The following is a 16792-nucleotide window of genomic DNA, read 5'->3' on the forward strand; positions in this document are numbered from 1 at the left end:
GTCATTGGCTTCATCAATAAGTGCATCGATGACGTCGTCCCCACAGTGACTGTACGTACATACCCCAACCAGAAGCCATGGATTACAGGCAACAGCTGCACTGAGCTAAAGGGTAGAATGGTCACTTTCAAGGAGCAGGACTCTAAGCCAGAAGCTTATAAGAAATCCTACTTTGCCCTCCGACGAACCATCAAACAGGCAAAGCGTCAATACAGGACTAAGATTGAATCGTACTACACCGGCTCCGACGCTCGTCGGATGAGGCAGGGCTTGCATACTATTACAGACTACAAAGGGAAGCACAGCCATGAGCTGCCCAGTGACACGAGCCTACCAGACGAGCTAAATTACTTCTATGCTCGCTTCGAGGCAAGTAACACTGAAGGATGAATGAGAGCATCAGCTGTTCCAGACTACTGTGTGATCATGCTCTCTGTAGTGGATGTGAGTAAGACCTTTAAACAGGTCAACATTCACAAGGCCGCAGGGCCAGAATGATTACCAGGATGTGCACTCCGAGCATGCGCTGACCAACTGGCAAGTGTCTTCTATTTTTTACTTATCTATTTTTTTCTAAAAACTTCTTAAAGCATTGTTCGTTAAGGGCTTGTAAGTAAGCATTTCACTGTAAGGTCTACACCTGTTGTACTCGACGCATGTGACAAATACAATTTGATTTGATTTTCTCCACAGACACCAGACCACACTCACACCAATGCACAATGCACACCCCTAATACACACAGCAAACACAGTGAGAGAGCAGATCGTGTTAGAGTCCCAGCTGTGATTAACTCGTCCTGACAAAGCCAGATGTTTTGTTAAAATGCAGAGAACCCAAAGTGGAGCTCAGGGAGGGGGGAGACACGCGCTCCCAGCCTCCCCCTCCGGCCCCAGGCAGCCAAGTGTTCCTCCATAAACATCCCACATCACTGAAGGCAGACTGCGGAGACCAGAGAGAGGTAAAGAGAACATATGTCTAGGCCAATGTCTCCCATCGCAGCTCACTCAACAGAGGGAGGATGTCAACAAAGAGGGCTAGTGGAATACCCACTGTCGAGTCAACGTTTCTCCCACAACACAAGCATGCTCAGTCTGAGGCATGTTGCTCTGCTTGGTAATATGGATTGGCATTTGAAATTATTTCACTATTCAATTAATATCAAACGTTTTTATCCGGATAGTCAAAATTCATAAAAAAAATTAAAAATCTGAATGATGCAAAATGGCCAATATACCACGGCTTAGAGCTGTTCTTATCCCCGACGCAACGCAGAGTGCCTGGAAACAGCCCTTAGCCGTGGTATATTGGTCATATACGACAAACTCAAGGTGCCTTATTGCTATTATAAACTGGTTATCAACATAATTAGAGCAGTAAAAATAAATGTTTTGTCATAGCTGATATACCACGGCTGTCAGCCAATCAGCATTCTGGGCTTGAACCACCAAGTTTATAATGTTACTTTTTGCAGTAGCCTAGGCTAACAGCAACAGTGAAAAAGAAGTCTGTTTGCCATCATAGAACTGATTCTGTTTCAAAAAGTTTCTGATGAGTGTTAAATTGATCTGTGTCAGGTCCATTGCCGCGGGAAGTAGGGGTGCTGAGGGTGCTGCAGCAACCACTGATGAAAAAATAACCCCGTCGACAGCACCCCCGCCTCAAAATATCCTCTAGTGGCCATGGTGAGGTCTTGAGGACCCTCGGTTGGTGTGCGCCTGTAGGCTAATCACTATTTGAAGTGGGGTAAATAGCATACTGTTGTCAAGGCTGTTGGGAGGGCATGATAGTAAACTGCCTTTTCGTGTAAAATGCAACCCATAACCCATAGCACGAGAAAGAAAATGAGCTTAAGAATAAAGCAATACTTTGTGCGGCCTCAGAAGTGTAGGCTACATATACGAGCAACTGAAATTAAAGCAGGAAGAATGGTCCAAACGCACCAAGACAGTCGTGAAGAGGGCATGACAAAGCCTATTCCCCCTCAGGAAACTAAAAAGATTATTCCCCCTCAGGAACTAAAAGATTTGCCATGGGTCCTCAGATCCTCAAAAGGTTCTACAGCTGCAACATCGAGAGCATCCTGACTGGTTGCATCACTGCCTGGTACGGCAATTGCTCGGCCTCTGACCGCAAGGCACTACAGAGGGTAGTGCGTACGGCCCAGTACATTACTGGGGCGAAGCTTCCTGCCATCCAGGACCTCTACACCAGGCGGTGTCAGAGGAAGGCCCTAAAAATTATCAAAGACCCCAGCCACCCCAGTCATAGACTGTTATCTCTACTACCGCATGGCAAGCGGAACCGGAGCGCCAAGTCTAGGACAAAAACGCTTCTCAACAGTTTTACCCCCAAGCCATAAGACTCCTGAACATTTAATCAAATGGCTACCCGGACTATTTGCATTGTGTGCCCCCCCAACCCCTCTTTTTACGCTGCTGCTACTCTCTGTTTATCATATCTGCATAGTCACTTTAACAATACAAACATGTACATACTACCTCGACTGGGCCGACCAACCAGTGCTCCCGCACATTGGCTAACCCGGCTATCTGCATTGTGTCCTACCACCCACCACCCGCTAACCCCTCTTTTATGCTACTGCTACTCTCTGTTCATCATATATGCATAGTCACTTTAACCATATCTACATGTACATACTACCTCAATCAGCCTGACTAACCGGTGTCTGTATGTAGCCTCGCTACTTTTATTGCCTCGCTACTGTATATAGCCTGTCCTTTTACTGTTGTTTTATTTCTTTACTTACCTATTGTTCACCTAATACCGTTTTTTGCACTATTGGTTAGAGCCTGTAAGTAAGCATTTCACTGTAAGGTCTACACCTGTTGTATTTGGCACGCGTGACAAATAAACTTTGATTTGATTTGTAAATAATGACTGTCAAAGCCACGTGATGTCTGAAGCAGCAGTAGCTCAATGCGTTGTATTTAAACACTACATTCTAAGAGTTTGTTTCATTAAATTAAGCACTTGAAATGTCATAGTATATCCTTGTGTGTAACAATGTAACATTGTTTATTTTAATTTAGACAAAGCTTTTTCATTGTTTGGATATCTGGGTATTCGATTATACGGGGCCCCGTAATGGGTAGTATATGAGTAGACACCGTAATGAGTAGTATATCAAATAAAATAAAATAACATGCACCGAATACAACAGGTACAGTGAAATGCTTACTACAAGCCCTTAACCAACAATTCAGTTTTAAGAAAAATACCTAAAAAATAAGAAAAAAAGTACGAAAATAATTAAAGAGCAGCAGTAAAATAAGAATAGCGAGGCTACATACAGGGGGTACGGGTACAGAGTCAATGTGCGAGGGCACCGGTTAGTCATGGTAATTGAGGTAATATATACATGTTGGTAGAGTTATTCAAATGACTTATGCATAGATAATAACAGAGAGTACTAGCAGCGTAAATAGTCTGGGTAGCCATTTGATTAGATGTTCAGTGGTCTTATGGCTTGGGGTAGAAGCTGTTTAGAAGCCTCTTGTACCTAGACTTGGCGCTCCAGTACCACTTGCCGTGCGGTAGCAGGGAGAACAGTCTATAACTAGGGTGGCTGGAGTCTTTGACAATTTTTAGGGCCTTCCTCTGACACCGCCTGTTATAGAAGTCCTTGATGGCAGGAAGCTTGGCCCCAGTAATGTACTGGGCCGTACGCACTACCCTCTGTAGCGCCTTGCGGTCAGAGGCCGAGAAGTTGCCATTCCAGGCAGTGATGCAACCAGTCAGGATGCTCTCATTGGTCCTGCTGTAGAACCTTTTGAGGATCTGAGGACCCATGCCAAATCTTTTCAGTCTGCTGAGGGGGAATAGGTTTTATAGTTCAAACAGTTAGCCTACTAGATGACATCTTGTTCATATCATCATCAGAATCATCATCAGCATCTCGTTCAGATTGGCTGTCATTAGCTGTGGTGTTGTTGGTGATGATGATGACAGCGATGATGACTCAGTGACGTTGTGAGTCTAACACACTTCCTCTCTATGTTAATAGTGCACAGCCTCAGGGCTCAGAGAGATCCTCTCTCTTTGTGTGTTGCCCTCTCTCTCTCTCTCTCTCTCTCTCTCTCTCTCCATTTGCTCTTTCTATTACTCTATTTTCCTCTCTCTCACTCTCTTTTTCGCTCTCACTCTGTCTTCCTCTCACTCTCCACACTCTAATCTCATTTCTCACCAGCTCATATTAAATAGATGTCTGTCATTATAGCTGGTGGAGGGGTGAGGTAAAAGGAGAGAGGTCCCCTGGTCACACCACAGGCAGGGAGGGACAGAGTGAGGCAGAGAGAAGAACAAGCAGGGATGGAGGGAGGTAGAGAGGGAGGATGCAGAGGGATGTCTAGTAGACCATGAGAGAGCACACTCCTCCCATCCTCTCTCCATCTGAGAGAATACTCCACCGTCTCTCCTCCTCCACACTTCCTCTGCAGATAAACAAGGCCAAAGCCAGCGTGAGGCAGACCTGATCGATCACTCAGAATGTGTGTGTGTGTGTGTGTGTGTGCGCGCGCACGTCTGTGCATGTGTATATTGTGGCGGATGAATCAGAATTAGTTGGGTAACATAGATAATTAAGATGTTTTATTTGCATAATATGCTTATGTGAGATACTTGTCGTATGTGAATGTATCTGTTAAACCATGTGAAGGGATGGCGTGATTAATGGGGAACCAATTACTTGTCTCCACAATGTCTGTGTGCAAGTCACTCCCTCCTTTGGCATTGGGGGGAGGTGTATGGCAGTGTCTGGACCCTTGTATGTCCCCTCTGATGTTGCACTTATCTTGGGATAGTGTATGACCTAGAGGCTCACTCCCCTCAGTGAGCTTGTCCAGGAGTGGAGTAAAGAGGTGGTTTACTTGAGATGGAAGTATCTAGAGTTGTCAATTGATTTATGCCATTGGATGAGCTAATGGTTCTGTTCTATACCGTACCAGGGAGAGACGGTTCCAGTTTGGGGTAGGAGGACCAGACACTGGTCTATACAATGAAAACTGTTGACACAGCAGTTTCTGTCTGATATGTTTTATAGATATCTTTCATACAAAACTTAACCTTGCGACCCATTCTATGTATCTGTGGTTCATCATGTACATTGAGAGGGGTGTATCTTGGCTATAAAAGATCTTTGTACTTTTGTGTAGTCACTTTTCAATGGTTCATTAGAGATAGCGCATCATTGAAAGTCAAGTGCTTTTGCAAAAGCATCTTAATTATTAAAGATGTAGTTTTAAGTATAACTCTGACTTGTGTGTGAAGTTTGTAACTCTCCTCATTTGGTAATGCAGAAATTAGCCACCACAATATGTATGGGTGTGTTTGAGAGAAAGAGATAGGGAGATAGTGAAATAGAGAGAAATTAGCAGTATGTGTAGGAGAGGAGAAAAGCGTCTCTATGCCTGAGGTGTTTTGCATCAGGCATCAGGTGTCAACAGATCCTAGTCCCCATCTCTTTTCCAGCCCACTGGGTGCAGCTATCCCCACAAAGACCACAGTGACAACAAAGACAGTCTCAACAGCACACAGTGCACAACCAGCTCTGGTCTACTCCAGGTCTGAACAGGAGTGATCTACTCCCCATGGGCTCCATTCAAAACCAGCAAACGAGTACTGTGTCAAACCACCAGGGACTAATCTCAGCAGCAGAGCAGTAATATTCACCCACCACGTGTCTATTAGAGGAGCTAAGGGCTGCCATTAATCCCCCAGGTGTCCATTCCTGATCGTGCCATGGGAATTCTCCCCTCCACTGGGGCTGATCTAACCTGCCACGCTCCTTTATCAATCTCTTGGGATCCATTAGCATGGAAGTGTGTCTGGAAGAAACTGTACAGTTAACTGATGGGATTTAGTCACGTAGATAGAAGTTTCACAGTCAGTATGTTTAACTGAAAGGGTGCTCATCTGTGACTCCTCAGTGATACATTTACATAGAAGCCAATCTCTACTAAAAATAACCCATGCATGTAGAGATAATGTTTAAAATGTACTGACATTTCTTGTGGCAATACTTTGATGTTGGCTAAGAGAACTATCCACCACTGATTATGTGCAGATGTCCATGTGAGTGAAGATGGCCCGAGATACTGTATAATATAATGACGAGACGGTTTTGTCTCCACCCTAACAATGGGAGTCGTTGTCCCAAAGGGGGAAGGCAGGTGATCTGCTTATCACTGTATTCTAGTTTGAACAGATTTTGACAGGAGTGGACCCTCTCACTTTGCCTCTTCCTCTCTGAGATGGCATCTATTGCCTCTTGAAAATGTTCAATTCAACATATTATTTTTCAAACTGGTGCTTTAATTGAGCAAATCATCGGTCGAGATTCCTTCCTGACTCCTTCTGCCTCTGTCTGACCTGGAGCCCTCGTTGAGCCAAGCAGCTGATTGGCTACCTATAGATTGATAGGCTCCCTCTGTTCTAATGAGGAGTGCTGTGTTGTGCTGAGAGCTTCCCTCCGTGTGGACCACTGAGAGGCCACAGCAAGAGCAGGCTGGGCTTGGGAGGGTTGTTATCATTCGAAGTACAGAGGAAGGACCTCATGCCCCTTTCAGATCCTCCACTGATTTCTTCAGTCACACACCCAGAGACCATCTCTGGTAACACTTATTAAAGGAAAATGGAAGCAACAAATGCAATGGGGGAGATTAGAGAACAATAAAAAGATGATGGGCTCAACACTCTGTAAAGACCTTGTGAAGGTCAGAGAGGGCTCTCAAATCATCAAAGACATGAAATGAGAACAGAAAGCAAAGCACACTCCTCTTAGGAAGCCAGCTCCTACTGTTCCCTACTCTAATCAAATACAATAAAATTGTATTGGTCACATACACATATTTAGTTGTTGTTATTGCGGGTGTAGCGAAATGCTTGTGTTTCTAGCTCCAAAAGTGCAGTAGTATCTAATAATTCACAACAATACACACCAATCTAAAAGTAAAAGAATGGAATAAAGAAATACATTAATATTAGGATGAACAATGTCGGAAAGGCAATGACTAAAATACAGTAGAATACAGTATGTACATATGAAATGAGTAAAGCAGATGTAAACATTATTAAAGTGACTAGTGTTCCATTATTAAAGTGACCAGTGATTCCATATCTATGTACATAGAGCAGCAGCCTCTAAGGTGCAGGGTTGAGTAACCGTGTGGTAGCCGGCTAGTGATGGCTATTTAACAGTCTGATAGCCTTGAGATATAAGCTGTTTTTCAGTCTCTTGGTCCCAGCTTTGATGAACCTGTAGTGATCTCGCCTTCTGGATGATAGCAGGGTGAACAGGCCATGGCTGTGGTTGATGTCCTTGATGATCTTTCTGGCCTTCCTGTGACATCTGGTGCTGTAGGTGTCCTCCTGGTGTGTCCTCCCGGTGATTCGTTCGGCAGACCGCACCACCCTCTGGAGAGCCCGGCGGTTGCGGGCAGTGCAGTTACCATACCAGGCGGTGATACACCCCGACAGGATGTTTTCAATTGTGCATCTGTAAAGGTCTGTGAGGGTCTTAGGGGCCAAGTCGAATTTCCTCAGCCTGCTGAGTTGCGCTGTTGCGCCTTCTTCACCACACTGTCTATGTGGATGGACCATTTCAGATTGTCAGTGATATGTACGCCGAGGAACTTAAACGTTTCACCTTCTCCACTGCAGTCCCATCGATGTGGATAGGGGTGTGCTCCCTATGCTGTCTCTTGAAGTCCACGATTAGCTCCATTGTTTTGTTGACGTTGAGTGAGAGGTTACCACCATTGTCATTGTTGGTAATCAGGCCTACTACTGTTGTGTCGTCTGCAAACTTGATTGAATTGGAGGCGGACGTGGCCATGCACTCATGAGTGAACAGGGAGTACAGGAGGGGGCTGTGTGCACACCCTTGTGGGGCCCCTGTCTTGAGGATTAGTGTAGTGGAGGTGTCAGGAAGTCCAGGACCCAGTTAGGAAGTCCAGGACCCAGTTGCACAAGGCAGGGTTCAGACCCATGGCCCGGAGCTTAGTGATGAGCTTGGAGGGCACTATGGTGTTGAAGGCTGAGCTGTAGTCAATGAACAGCATTCTTACATAGGTATTCCTCTTGTCCAGATGGAATAGGGCAGTGTGCAGAGCGATGGCGACTGCATCGTCTGCGAATCTATTGGGGTGGTATGCAAATTGAAGTGGGTCTAGGGTGTCAGGTAAGGTGGATATCAGCGACACAACAGTAGTAGGCCTGATTACCAACAATGACAATGGTGGTAACCTCTCACTCAATGTCAACAAAACAATATGATCCTTAACTAGCCTCTCAAAGCACTTCATGTTGACAGAGTTGAGTGCTATGGGGGGATAGTCATTTAGTTCAGATACCATTGCTTTCTTGGGTACAGGAACAATTGTGGACATCTTGAAGCAGGTGGGGACAGCAGACTGGGATAGGGAGAGATTGACTATGTCCGTAAAAACTCTAGCCAGCTGGTCTGCACATGCTTTGAGGACGAGGCTAGGGATCCGTCTTGGCCCGCAGCCTTGCGAGGGAATTGTGACTCCACTTTGTCTCTGTACTGACATTTTGCCTGTTTGATTACCTTACGGAGGGAATAGCCACACTGTTTGTATTCAATCATATTCCCAGTCACCTTGCCGTGGTTAAATGTGGTGGTTCGCACTTTCAGTTTTGCATGAATGCTGCCATGTATTCACGTTTTTTGGTTAGGGTAGGTTTTAATAGTTACAGTGGGAACAATATTCTCTATACACTTCCTGATGAACCGGGGCACCGTGTCCGTGTACACGTCAATGTTATTCTCAGAGGCAACCCAGAACATATCCCAGTCCGCGTGATCAAAACAGTCTTGAAGCATGGATTCCGATTGGTTAGACCAGCGTTGAATTGACCTTAACATGGGTACTTACTGTTTGAGTTTCTGCCTATAGAAAGGGAGGAGCAGGATGGAGTCGCGATCTGATTTGCCAAAGGGAGGGCAGGAGAGGGCCTTGTAGCAATCCCAGGGAGAGGGAGTAACAATGGTCGAGAGATTTTGATGTGGGAGTACTACAGACAATGTATTGATAAAACTTCGGTAGCGTTTTTCTCAAATTTGCTTTGTTAAAATCCCCAGCTACAATAAATGCGGCCTCAGGATATGTTTTTCCCAGTTTGCACAAAGTCCAGTGTAGTTCCTTGACACCCATCATGGTATTGGCTTGAGGGTGAATATACACGGCTGTAACTATAACCGAAGAGAATTCTCGTGGGAGGTAATACAGTCTGCATTTGATTGTGAGGTATTCTAGGTCGGGTGAACAAAAGGACTTGAGTTTCTGTACATTATCACAATCACACTATGAGTAGTTAATCATGAAACATACACCACTGCCTTTCTTCTTCCCGGAGAGTTCTTATTGCTGTCTGCGTGATGTACTGAGAACCCAGCTGGCTGTATGGACGGGGACAGTATATCTGGAGAGAGCCATGATTCCGTGAAACAGAGTATGTTACAGCTTGTCTACTTTATTGTCCAGAGACTGAACATTAGCAAGTAATATACTCGGAAGCGGTGGATGGTATGCACGCCTCCTGAGTCGGACTAGAAGTCCACTCCAAATTCCTCTTCTTCACCGGCGGTGTCTGGAGCAGCCTCTGGGATAAGTTCAATTGCCCTGGGGGTTAGGAACAAAGGATTCAGTTCGGGAAAGTCATATTTCTGGTCGTAATGCTGGTGAGTTACCGCTGCTCTGATATCAAAAAGTTATTTCCGGCTGTATTTAATAACACAAAAGAACATTCTGGGCTAATAATAATGTAAGAAATAACAAACATAAAAAACGAAATACTGCAAAGTTGCTTAGGAGCTTGAAGCAGAGCTGCCATGTCTGTCGGCGTCATCTTCCATTCCATAATAGAGATGTTTGTTTGGGGTAATCAAGTATCCCTAAAGTACAAGAACATGAGATCAGAAGAAAATAGTGGAGAGGAGAGAGGTGTATTTGAGAGGAGAGGAGTGGAAAGGTGTGGATTGTGTATTGAGGGGGTGGTGGACAGCTAGGAGAGTGGCAGTCCATGGACATCACCTGGCTGAAAGGGGATGGCACTTAAGGCTGTTAAGTGAGTGTCATTGCTCTGGGAAAAACACTTTGGCTACCCCTGTCTGTCTCGCTCTCCATCCCTCTCTCCCTCATCTCCCACTTTCCCTGTCACTACAGTAGCTCTCTCCCCCTCTCTCCAGTGTTCTCTATATTGTATGAGGCTTCTCTCCCTCTTGCTCTGAAATGTTCATGTGCTCTCATTTACAGGTTTATGAGATGACAATTGACTCAAACAAGGAAAACAATAAAACAAACAATTACATCCAGTAAAGCCTGGGTAACGAGCTGATGGTGATTCTGCACATAATATAGTGAGATCTGTCTGAATAACCCCTGTGAAGAGGTTTCCCTAAAACCACCATCTGTGACTTAAATAGTTAGGACATTTTAGGGAAAAAGAAAAGGGATGTGAAATCTCAATACAACCCTGTGTTATTACCATCCAACTACACTGATGGAGCCTGGGAAACACACTGACAGACACAAGTCTCTCATTAAGGACATCACACAATGTATAAATGTGGTGCTCAGTTATTTTTGATCATGATATTTATAGATTTGAAAGTATGGTGAATTGGTTTTAATAAGGTTCCTTAGAGAAGTATGTTTTCCTTCAAGTTAGTTTAACACAGATCAGCTTATTATTTTCTTGTGATTGGTGTAGAAAGAAATTAATTACATTTGGACAGAAAAGTGTATATCTTTATTAGAACACCCCCATCATGGGTGCTAGCAGCACACAGCAATATGTATCAGCAGCAAGTGCAGGACCAAATAAGCAAGGCAAACAAAGCCCAACACATCTAATAACACCCAGGTTTATTTGCCAGTTATGCCAGTTCTAATTTCCATCAGTTTTGACAAGCCCATTAAATGAATCTGGCCAAAAATAAACATGTTTGTGCTGAACTGATGTGACAGGCTGTGATCATACCTCCCAATGTTGGGGAGAGATAGGGCCAGCTTTTAATTAAAAAAGCAGCTCAGATGCACAACTGAATGGACTACATACACAGCCCATTCACCTCCAGCAAACAAACTGTACAGCCGCAACACATATTACCATTTATTAAAACCATGACACCAGACACAGCACACGACTGCTGGTAATGACCATACATATAGAACTAAGCATATTTAATATGTAGCCTACTGTATCTTTGGATAGCAGGGATTACAGTGATACATGTAATGATAATGCCATTTTGATCAGTATGAAAACAGAGATGGTTAAAAGCCGTGGTAAACATTCTACATTGTTGTTGTTATGGTGCTGCTGGATTTCCCTTATCGACTCACACTGTTCGTTCTGAAATTCATATTTTTCATATTGAGCATGAAAATCTACAAATAAAAACCTGCCACTAAACACAGTCAATCCCAGCTTGGTCCCAGAACTATGTTACTATGTTATCTTAAACAGGTCCTGAGGGATAGCCAGTTCAAATTCATAAAATGGAGATAAACTCATAAGATAGGAGAACATCCTTTTGAATACTCAGAGGGCTGCACATGACAAATTACCTGTACAGGAGCAATATCACCACTCCAGCGCTCTGCTCTGATGGGAGGCACGGACATATTTTGTCTCAGAATGAAATCTTTATCGCTGTGCACTGTTGTCTGGAGGAAGGTCAGAAAGACCCCCGCCTCATTATATTGCCAATTTTTTTCCAGTTTCCATGGTGATCACAGAGTCCAAACTTCGATGTCATCCCTGTCACGCAGACCGACAGCATGTGAGCTATCATCACTATCTCTCTTTTCCCCTGCTTTTTTTCATTATTTTTTCTCATTCCCACACTACAATCTTTCTATTTTCATGTGTTCTGTATTATTTTCCAACACCATAAGCCTGGGTTAAGCTGGAACCATATTTGGTGGAACCTAAGTGAAATCAAAATGAGTGTATCTGAAGTGCATATTTCCTCAAAAGGTTGGATCCTTCTGGATGGAGACATGCCAAACTTTGAGGCAATTCAACAACAAGATTTCACTGATTAATTATCTTATAATCTGGCATGAACAGAAAGTGTCATGATGTTTTCATCATATTGTCAATGAAGTGACTTCAAAAAGTAGGCTACCTGCGCATGTTCGTCCACTCCAAAATAATTCAAGCATTCCAACAGTGCAATGTGCACTCGTGCCATTTAATGAATGGAAAGAGACATATGTTACAAAACACAAAAAAGTGTAATGCCATTTGGAGACTGTCATTGGGTCTACCCTCTTGTAGCCTGAATTAATTGATGTGTCTTACTGACAAAATTACCTTTTTTGTAGAAAGAAATGATGGGACACCTCTAAAGGGGTTGAGATACGGGACATTCTCGGGATGACAAGTGCAGCCACATGGGAAAAATATGGGTTAAACCATGACAAAGGGCTGAGGGTGTTCATTTAATAAGCTTTTATTTGAAAATGTACCCCTGTAGCAGTACAAATAGCCTTTTAAACAAATAGGACAATGGTTAAATTTGCATTATTTAGAGTTTGACTTTGTTGCATTTAGGGGGACTTATGTCTCATTCAGGGTGTCTGAGACCCCCTTGGGCCCCCTGTAATTTGCACTCTGGTTGTCACGTCCTGACCAGGAAAGGGGTTATTTGTTATTATAGTTTGGTCAGGACGTGGCAGGGGGTATTTGTTTTTATATGGTTTTGAGTGTGTGTTTATGTAGAGGGGCGTTTGATTTATGTATTCCGGGGTTTTTGGTTTAGTTCCATGTTGTATAGTTCTATGTCTGTTCTAGGGTATTTAGATCTATGTTTAGGTAATTGGGATTTGGGCCTTCAATTGGAGGCAGCTGGTTATCGTTGCCTCTGATTGAAGGTCCTATATTTAGGAGTATGTTTGTTATGGGTATTGTGGGAGGTTGTTCTTTGCACTGCTGTATTTAGCCTGCAAGACTGTTAGTTAGTTCGTTTCTTGTTTTGTTTATTTAAGTGTTCACAAATAAAGTTAAGATGAGCACTCGACCCGCTGCGCCTTGGTCCATTTACTACGACGATCGTGACACTGGTGCTAGGCCTGGGCCTGGGCGGCACCGTTCTGACCGCTCTGCTCTGCTCTGCAGCCTAATGGTGTTCTGAGAAGTGCATGGGGCTTTCTCCGTTTCATCTCTTCATATTCCAGAAGTGTTAACAGAAGGAATGTTTTACCTTTTACCTGGAAAACAGAGGAAAAATGTAGCTGGTCCTTAGGCAAATGTTCAACAACAAAAAAATCCCTCACGTTCTGAAAACATGTCAGACTGTGCTAGATGCTGGAAAGGATAGCATCTCACTCATTAAAGTGGAAATCCTTAGTTGAAACAATAACAAAGCATTCCCCGACCCTGTTTCTGTAAAAAGCTAAGGGATGGGGCTAGTGACAGAATTATGAATGCAAGGAATGACCATCCATAATATTCAAATTATACTTTTAACCATGTTTTGAGGGTGTATAGTGTGTGTTTACATTTACTTTGTTTACAAACATTAGAGTAAAAAAAGTGTATATTTTGGGTTCTGATGGGGTACGACAGTTGAACTATGCTCATGAGGCATTTATAAATTATATTTTTCAAGAATCAATGGATACATCTAATTTATTTATAAGTAAAAAAATGTAGAAAAATTGCTCCTTTAAATGAATGTAAACATGTACTTCTAAGTTCTCTCTTCCTTCTTGTACACTAACATACTACACATCAGAAACCAAGTTTAAAATGCAGTCAAGCCCAAGAAGAGTGCCAAGACTAATCACTCTCATTTCTAAATTCTTATTGTGACAGTCTGTCCATGAATTTGAGGAGGGAGGGCTTGTTACACTGTTACTAACCTGCAAATACAACCGCTTACACAATAAACTGAATGAGTATGGCATGAAGAACACTGTCTGGCCCTTCCCTGCCATCTGCCCTATGGGAACTGTTTTGCGATTGCATTCGCAGATAGACTGTGCATTCAATCAACAGCCCGCTTTTAGCTTTCAGGCCTCCCCGTTCAACCGCTTGAGGAATACAAGAGATCAATAGGGATAAATGAATTACCATGGTGCCAAATGGAGATTCTGCCTCTGAGTAGCTGTGGAGGTGAAATTACCCTAAAAACAAACAGTAAGCACAAGGCGAGGTATCAACACCAGAGTTACTGCAAGAGATCCCCAACATACTTGAGTAGCCCATGGTGCATAACACATTAAGCAGCCCTGAGATGGAGGAAATACTTACTGCTTTGACTGTATGTAAAAGCACAGCAGGGCTGGGTTGCATGGTCGTCATCATTAAAATACACCAGCACTTGGACATCAATTGACATAATGAGATGCCAGTGGTCCAAACGGAGTCATTCCTTTCTAATGCGAATGTAACTCACAGTGTGTCACAATAAGGGATGAGAGAGAGAGAGAGAGAGAGAGAGAGAGAGAGAGAGAGAGAGAGAGAGAGAGAGAGAGAGAGAGAGAGAGAGAGAGAGAGACTCTCCCTTCCCATCAGTTGCTGAGGCCCATATAGAACATCTGCTTTATATCTATGGTGAGGCCAGCCTGCTGGGCTGCATTTTTACATTTTAGTCATTTAGCAGATGCTCTTATCCAGAGCGACGTACAGTAGTGAATGCATACACTTCATACATTATTTTTATATTTAAAAAAAAAAATCTCTCTACGTGGGAATCGAACCCACAACCCTGGTGTTGCAAACACCATGCTCTACCAACTGAGCCACGCGGGCTGCCTAGGGGCTACATTTACTACAACAGTAAAATCACACAGACAACCAATTCATTCCTAAAAAGTACAATCAAAAGAGAAACTAGCCCCACCACTACCAGCACCCTTGCACTTTCCTCCCCTTTCCTACTAACACAAGCAATATTCCAAGCTGCTGTTTTGTTTCCATCACATTTTCCATTTAAACTGACATTTTATCTAAATCAAGCCCTTGGGGCTGTAACTCAGACACAAGCAGAGGAGGTGTGAGGGGTGTGGGGGGTATATGTTTTTAAGTGTGGGGGGGTGTATGTTCGTGTGTGTTTGTGTTCGCTTGCATGTGTGTGTGCCTCCGCCCTGAGGCACATAAAAGTCTTCTCGTGGTGATCAGGGAGAGTGTCATTATTTGTAGCCATCAGTGAGACATCAAACCAATTACAAATGTAGGATCTTAATTTGACCTACAATACTGGTCAAACGTTTGGACACACCTACTCATTCCAGGGTTTTTCTTCAGTTTTACTCTTTTCTACATTGTAGAATAATAGTGAAGACAACAAAACTATGAAGTAACACACATGTAATCATGTAGTAACCAAAACAGTGTTGAACAAATCAAACTGGTTGAGGGAAAACTCTTGGCATTTTCTCAACCAGCTTCATGAGGTAGTCACCTGGAATGCATTTCAATTAACAGGTGTGCCTTGTTAAAAGTTACATTGTGGAATTTCTTTCCTTCTTATTGCATTTGAGCCAATCAGTTGTGTTGTGACAAAGTAGGGGTGATATACAGAAGATAGCTCTATTAGGTAAAAGACCAAGTCCATATTATGGCAAGAACAGCTCAAATAAGCAAAGAGAAATGACAGTCCATCATTACTTTAAAACATGATGGTCAGTCAATCTGGAAAATTACAATTACTTTTAAAGTTTCTTCAAGTGCAGTCTCAAAAACCATCAAGTGCTATGATGAAATTGGCTCTCATGAGGACCGCCACAGGAAAGGAAGACCCAGAGTTACCTCTGCTGCAGAGGATAAGTTCATTAGAGTTACCAGCCTCAGAAATTGCATCCCAAATAAATTCTTCACAGAGTTCGAGTAACAGACATCTCAATATCAACTGTTCAGAGGAGACTGCGTGAATCAGGCCTTCATTGTAGAATTTCTGCAAAGAAACCACTACTAAAGGACACCAATAATAAGAAGAGACTTGTTGTTTTGCTTGGGCCAAAAAACACAAGCAATGGACACTAGACTGGTCTCAGGAGTCTAAATTTAAGATTTTTGGTTCTAACTGCCGTGCCTTTGCAGAGTAGGTGAACAGATGAACTGTGTGGTTCCCACTGTGAAGCATGGAGGAGGAGCTGTGATGGTGTGGGGGTGCTTTGCTGGTGACAATGTGTGTGATTTATTTAGAATTCAAGGCACACTTAACCTGCATGGCTACCACAGCATTCCTCAGCGATACGCCATCCCATCTGGTTTGTGTTTAGTGGGACTATCATTTGTTTTTCAACAGGACAATGACCCAATACACCTCCAAGCTGTGTAAGGACTATTTGACCAAGAAGGAGAATGATGGAGTGCTGCATCAGATGACCTGGCCTCCACAATCACCCGACCTCAACCCAATTGAGATGGTTTGGGATGAGGAACCGCAGAGTGAAGGAAAAGCAGCCAACAAGTGCTCAGCATATGTGGGAACCCCTTCAAGACTGTTGGAAAAGCATTCTAGGTGAAGATGGTTGAGAGAATGCCAATGAGTGTGCAAAGCTGTCATCAAGGCAAAGGGTGGCTACTTTGAAGAATCTAAAAAATAAAATATATTTGGATTTCTTTAACACTTTTTTGGTTACTACATGACTCCGTATGTGTTATTTCATAGTTTTGATGTCTTCACTATTATTCTACAATGTAGAAAATAGTAAAAAATAAAGAAAAACCGTTGAATGAGTAGGTGTGTGTCAGGGATTCCTAGGAGTGGTGGTTGGAGTCAGGCGCAGAG

The 16792-nt window shown here is 43.3% G+C and overlaps 1 protein-coding gene across 2 annotated transcripts in view; it reads right to left on the reverse strand.

The window, feature by feature from the left end:
• The window catches only part of LOC106565798 (cadherin-4-like), a 378562-nt gene that overhangs the window by 225356 nt on the left and 136414 nt on the right, over nt 1-16792 (reverse strand). The gene's annotated exons all lie outside the window — the stretch shown is intronic.

Source organism: Salmo salar, chromosome ssa12 (assembly GCF_905237065.1).
Source record: "Salmo salar chromosome ssa12, Ssal_v3.1, whole genome shotgun sequence".
Taxonomy (NCBI): Eukaryota; Metazoa; Chordata; class Actinopteri; order Salmoniformes; family Salmonidae; genus Salmo; species Salmo salar.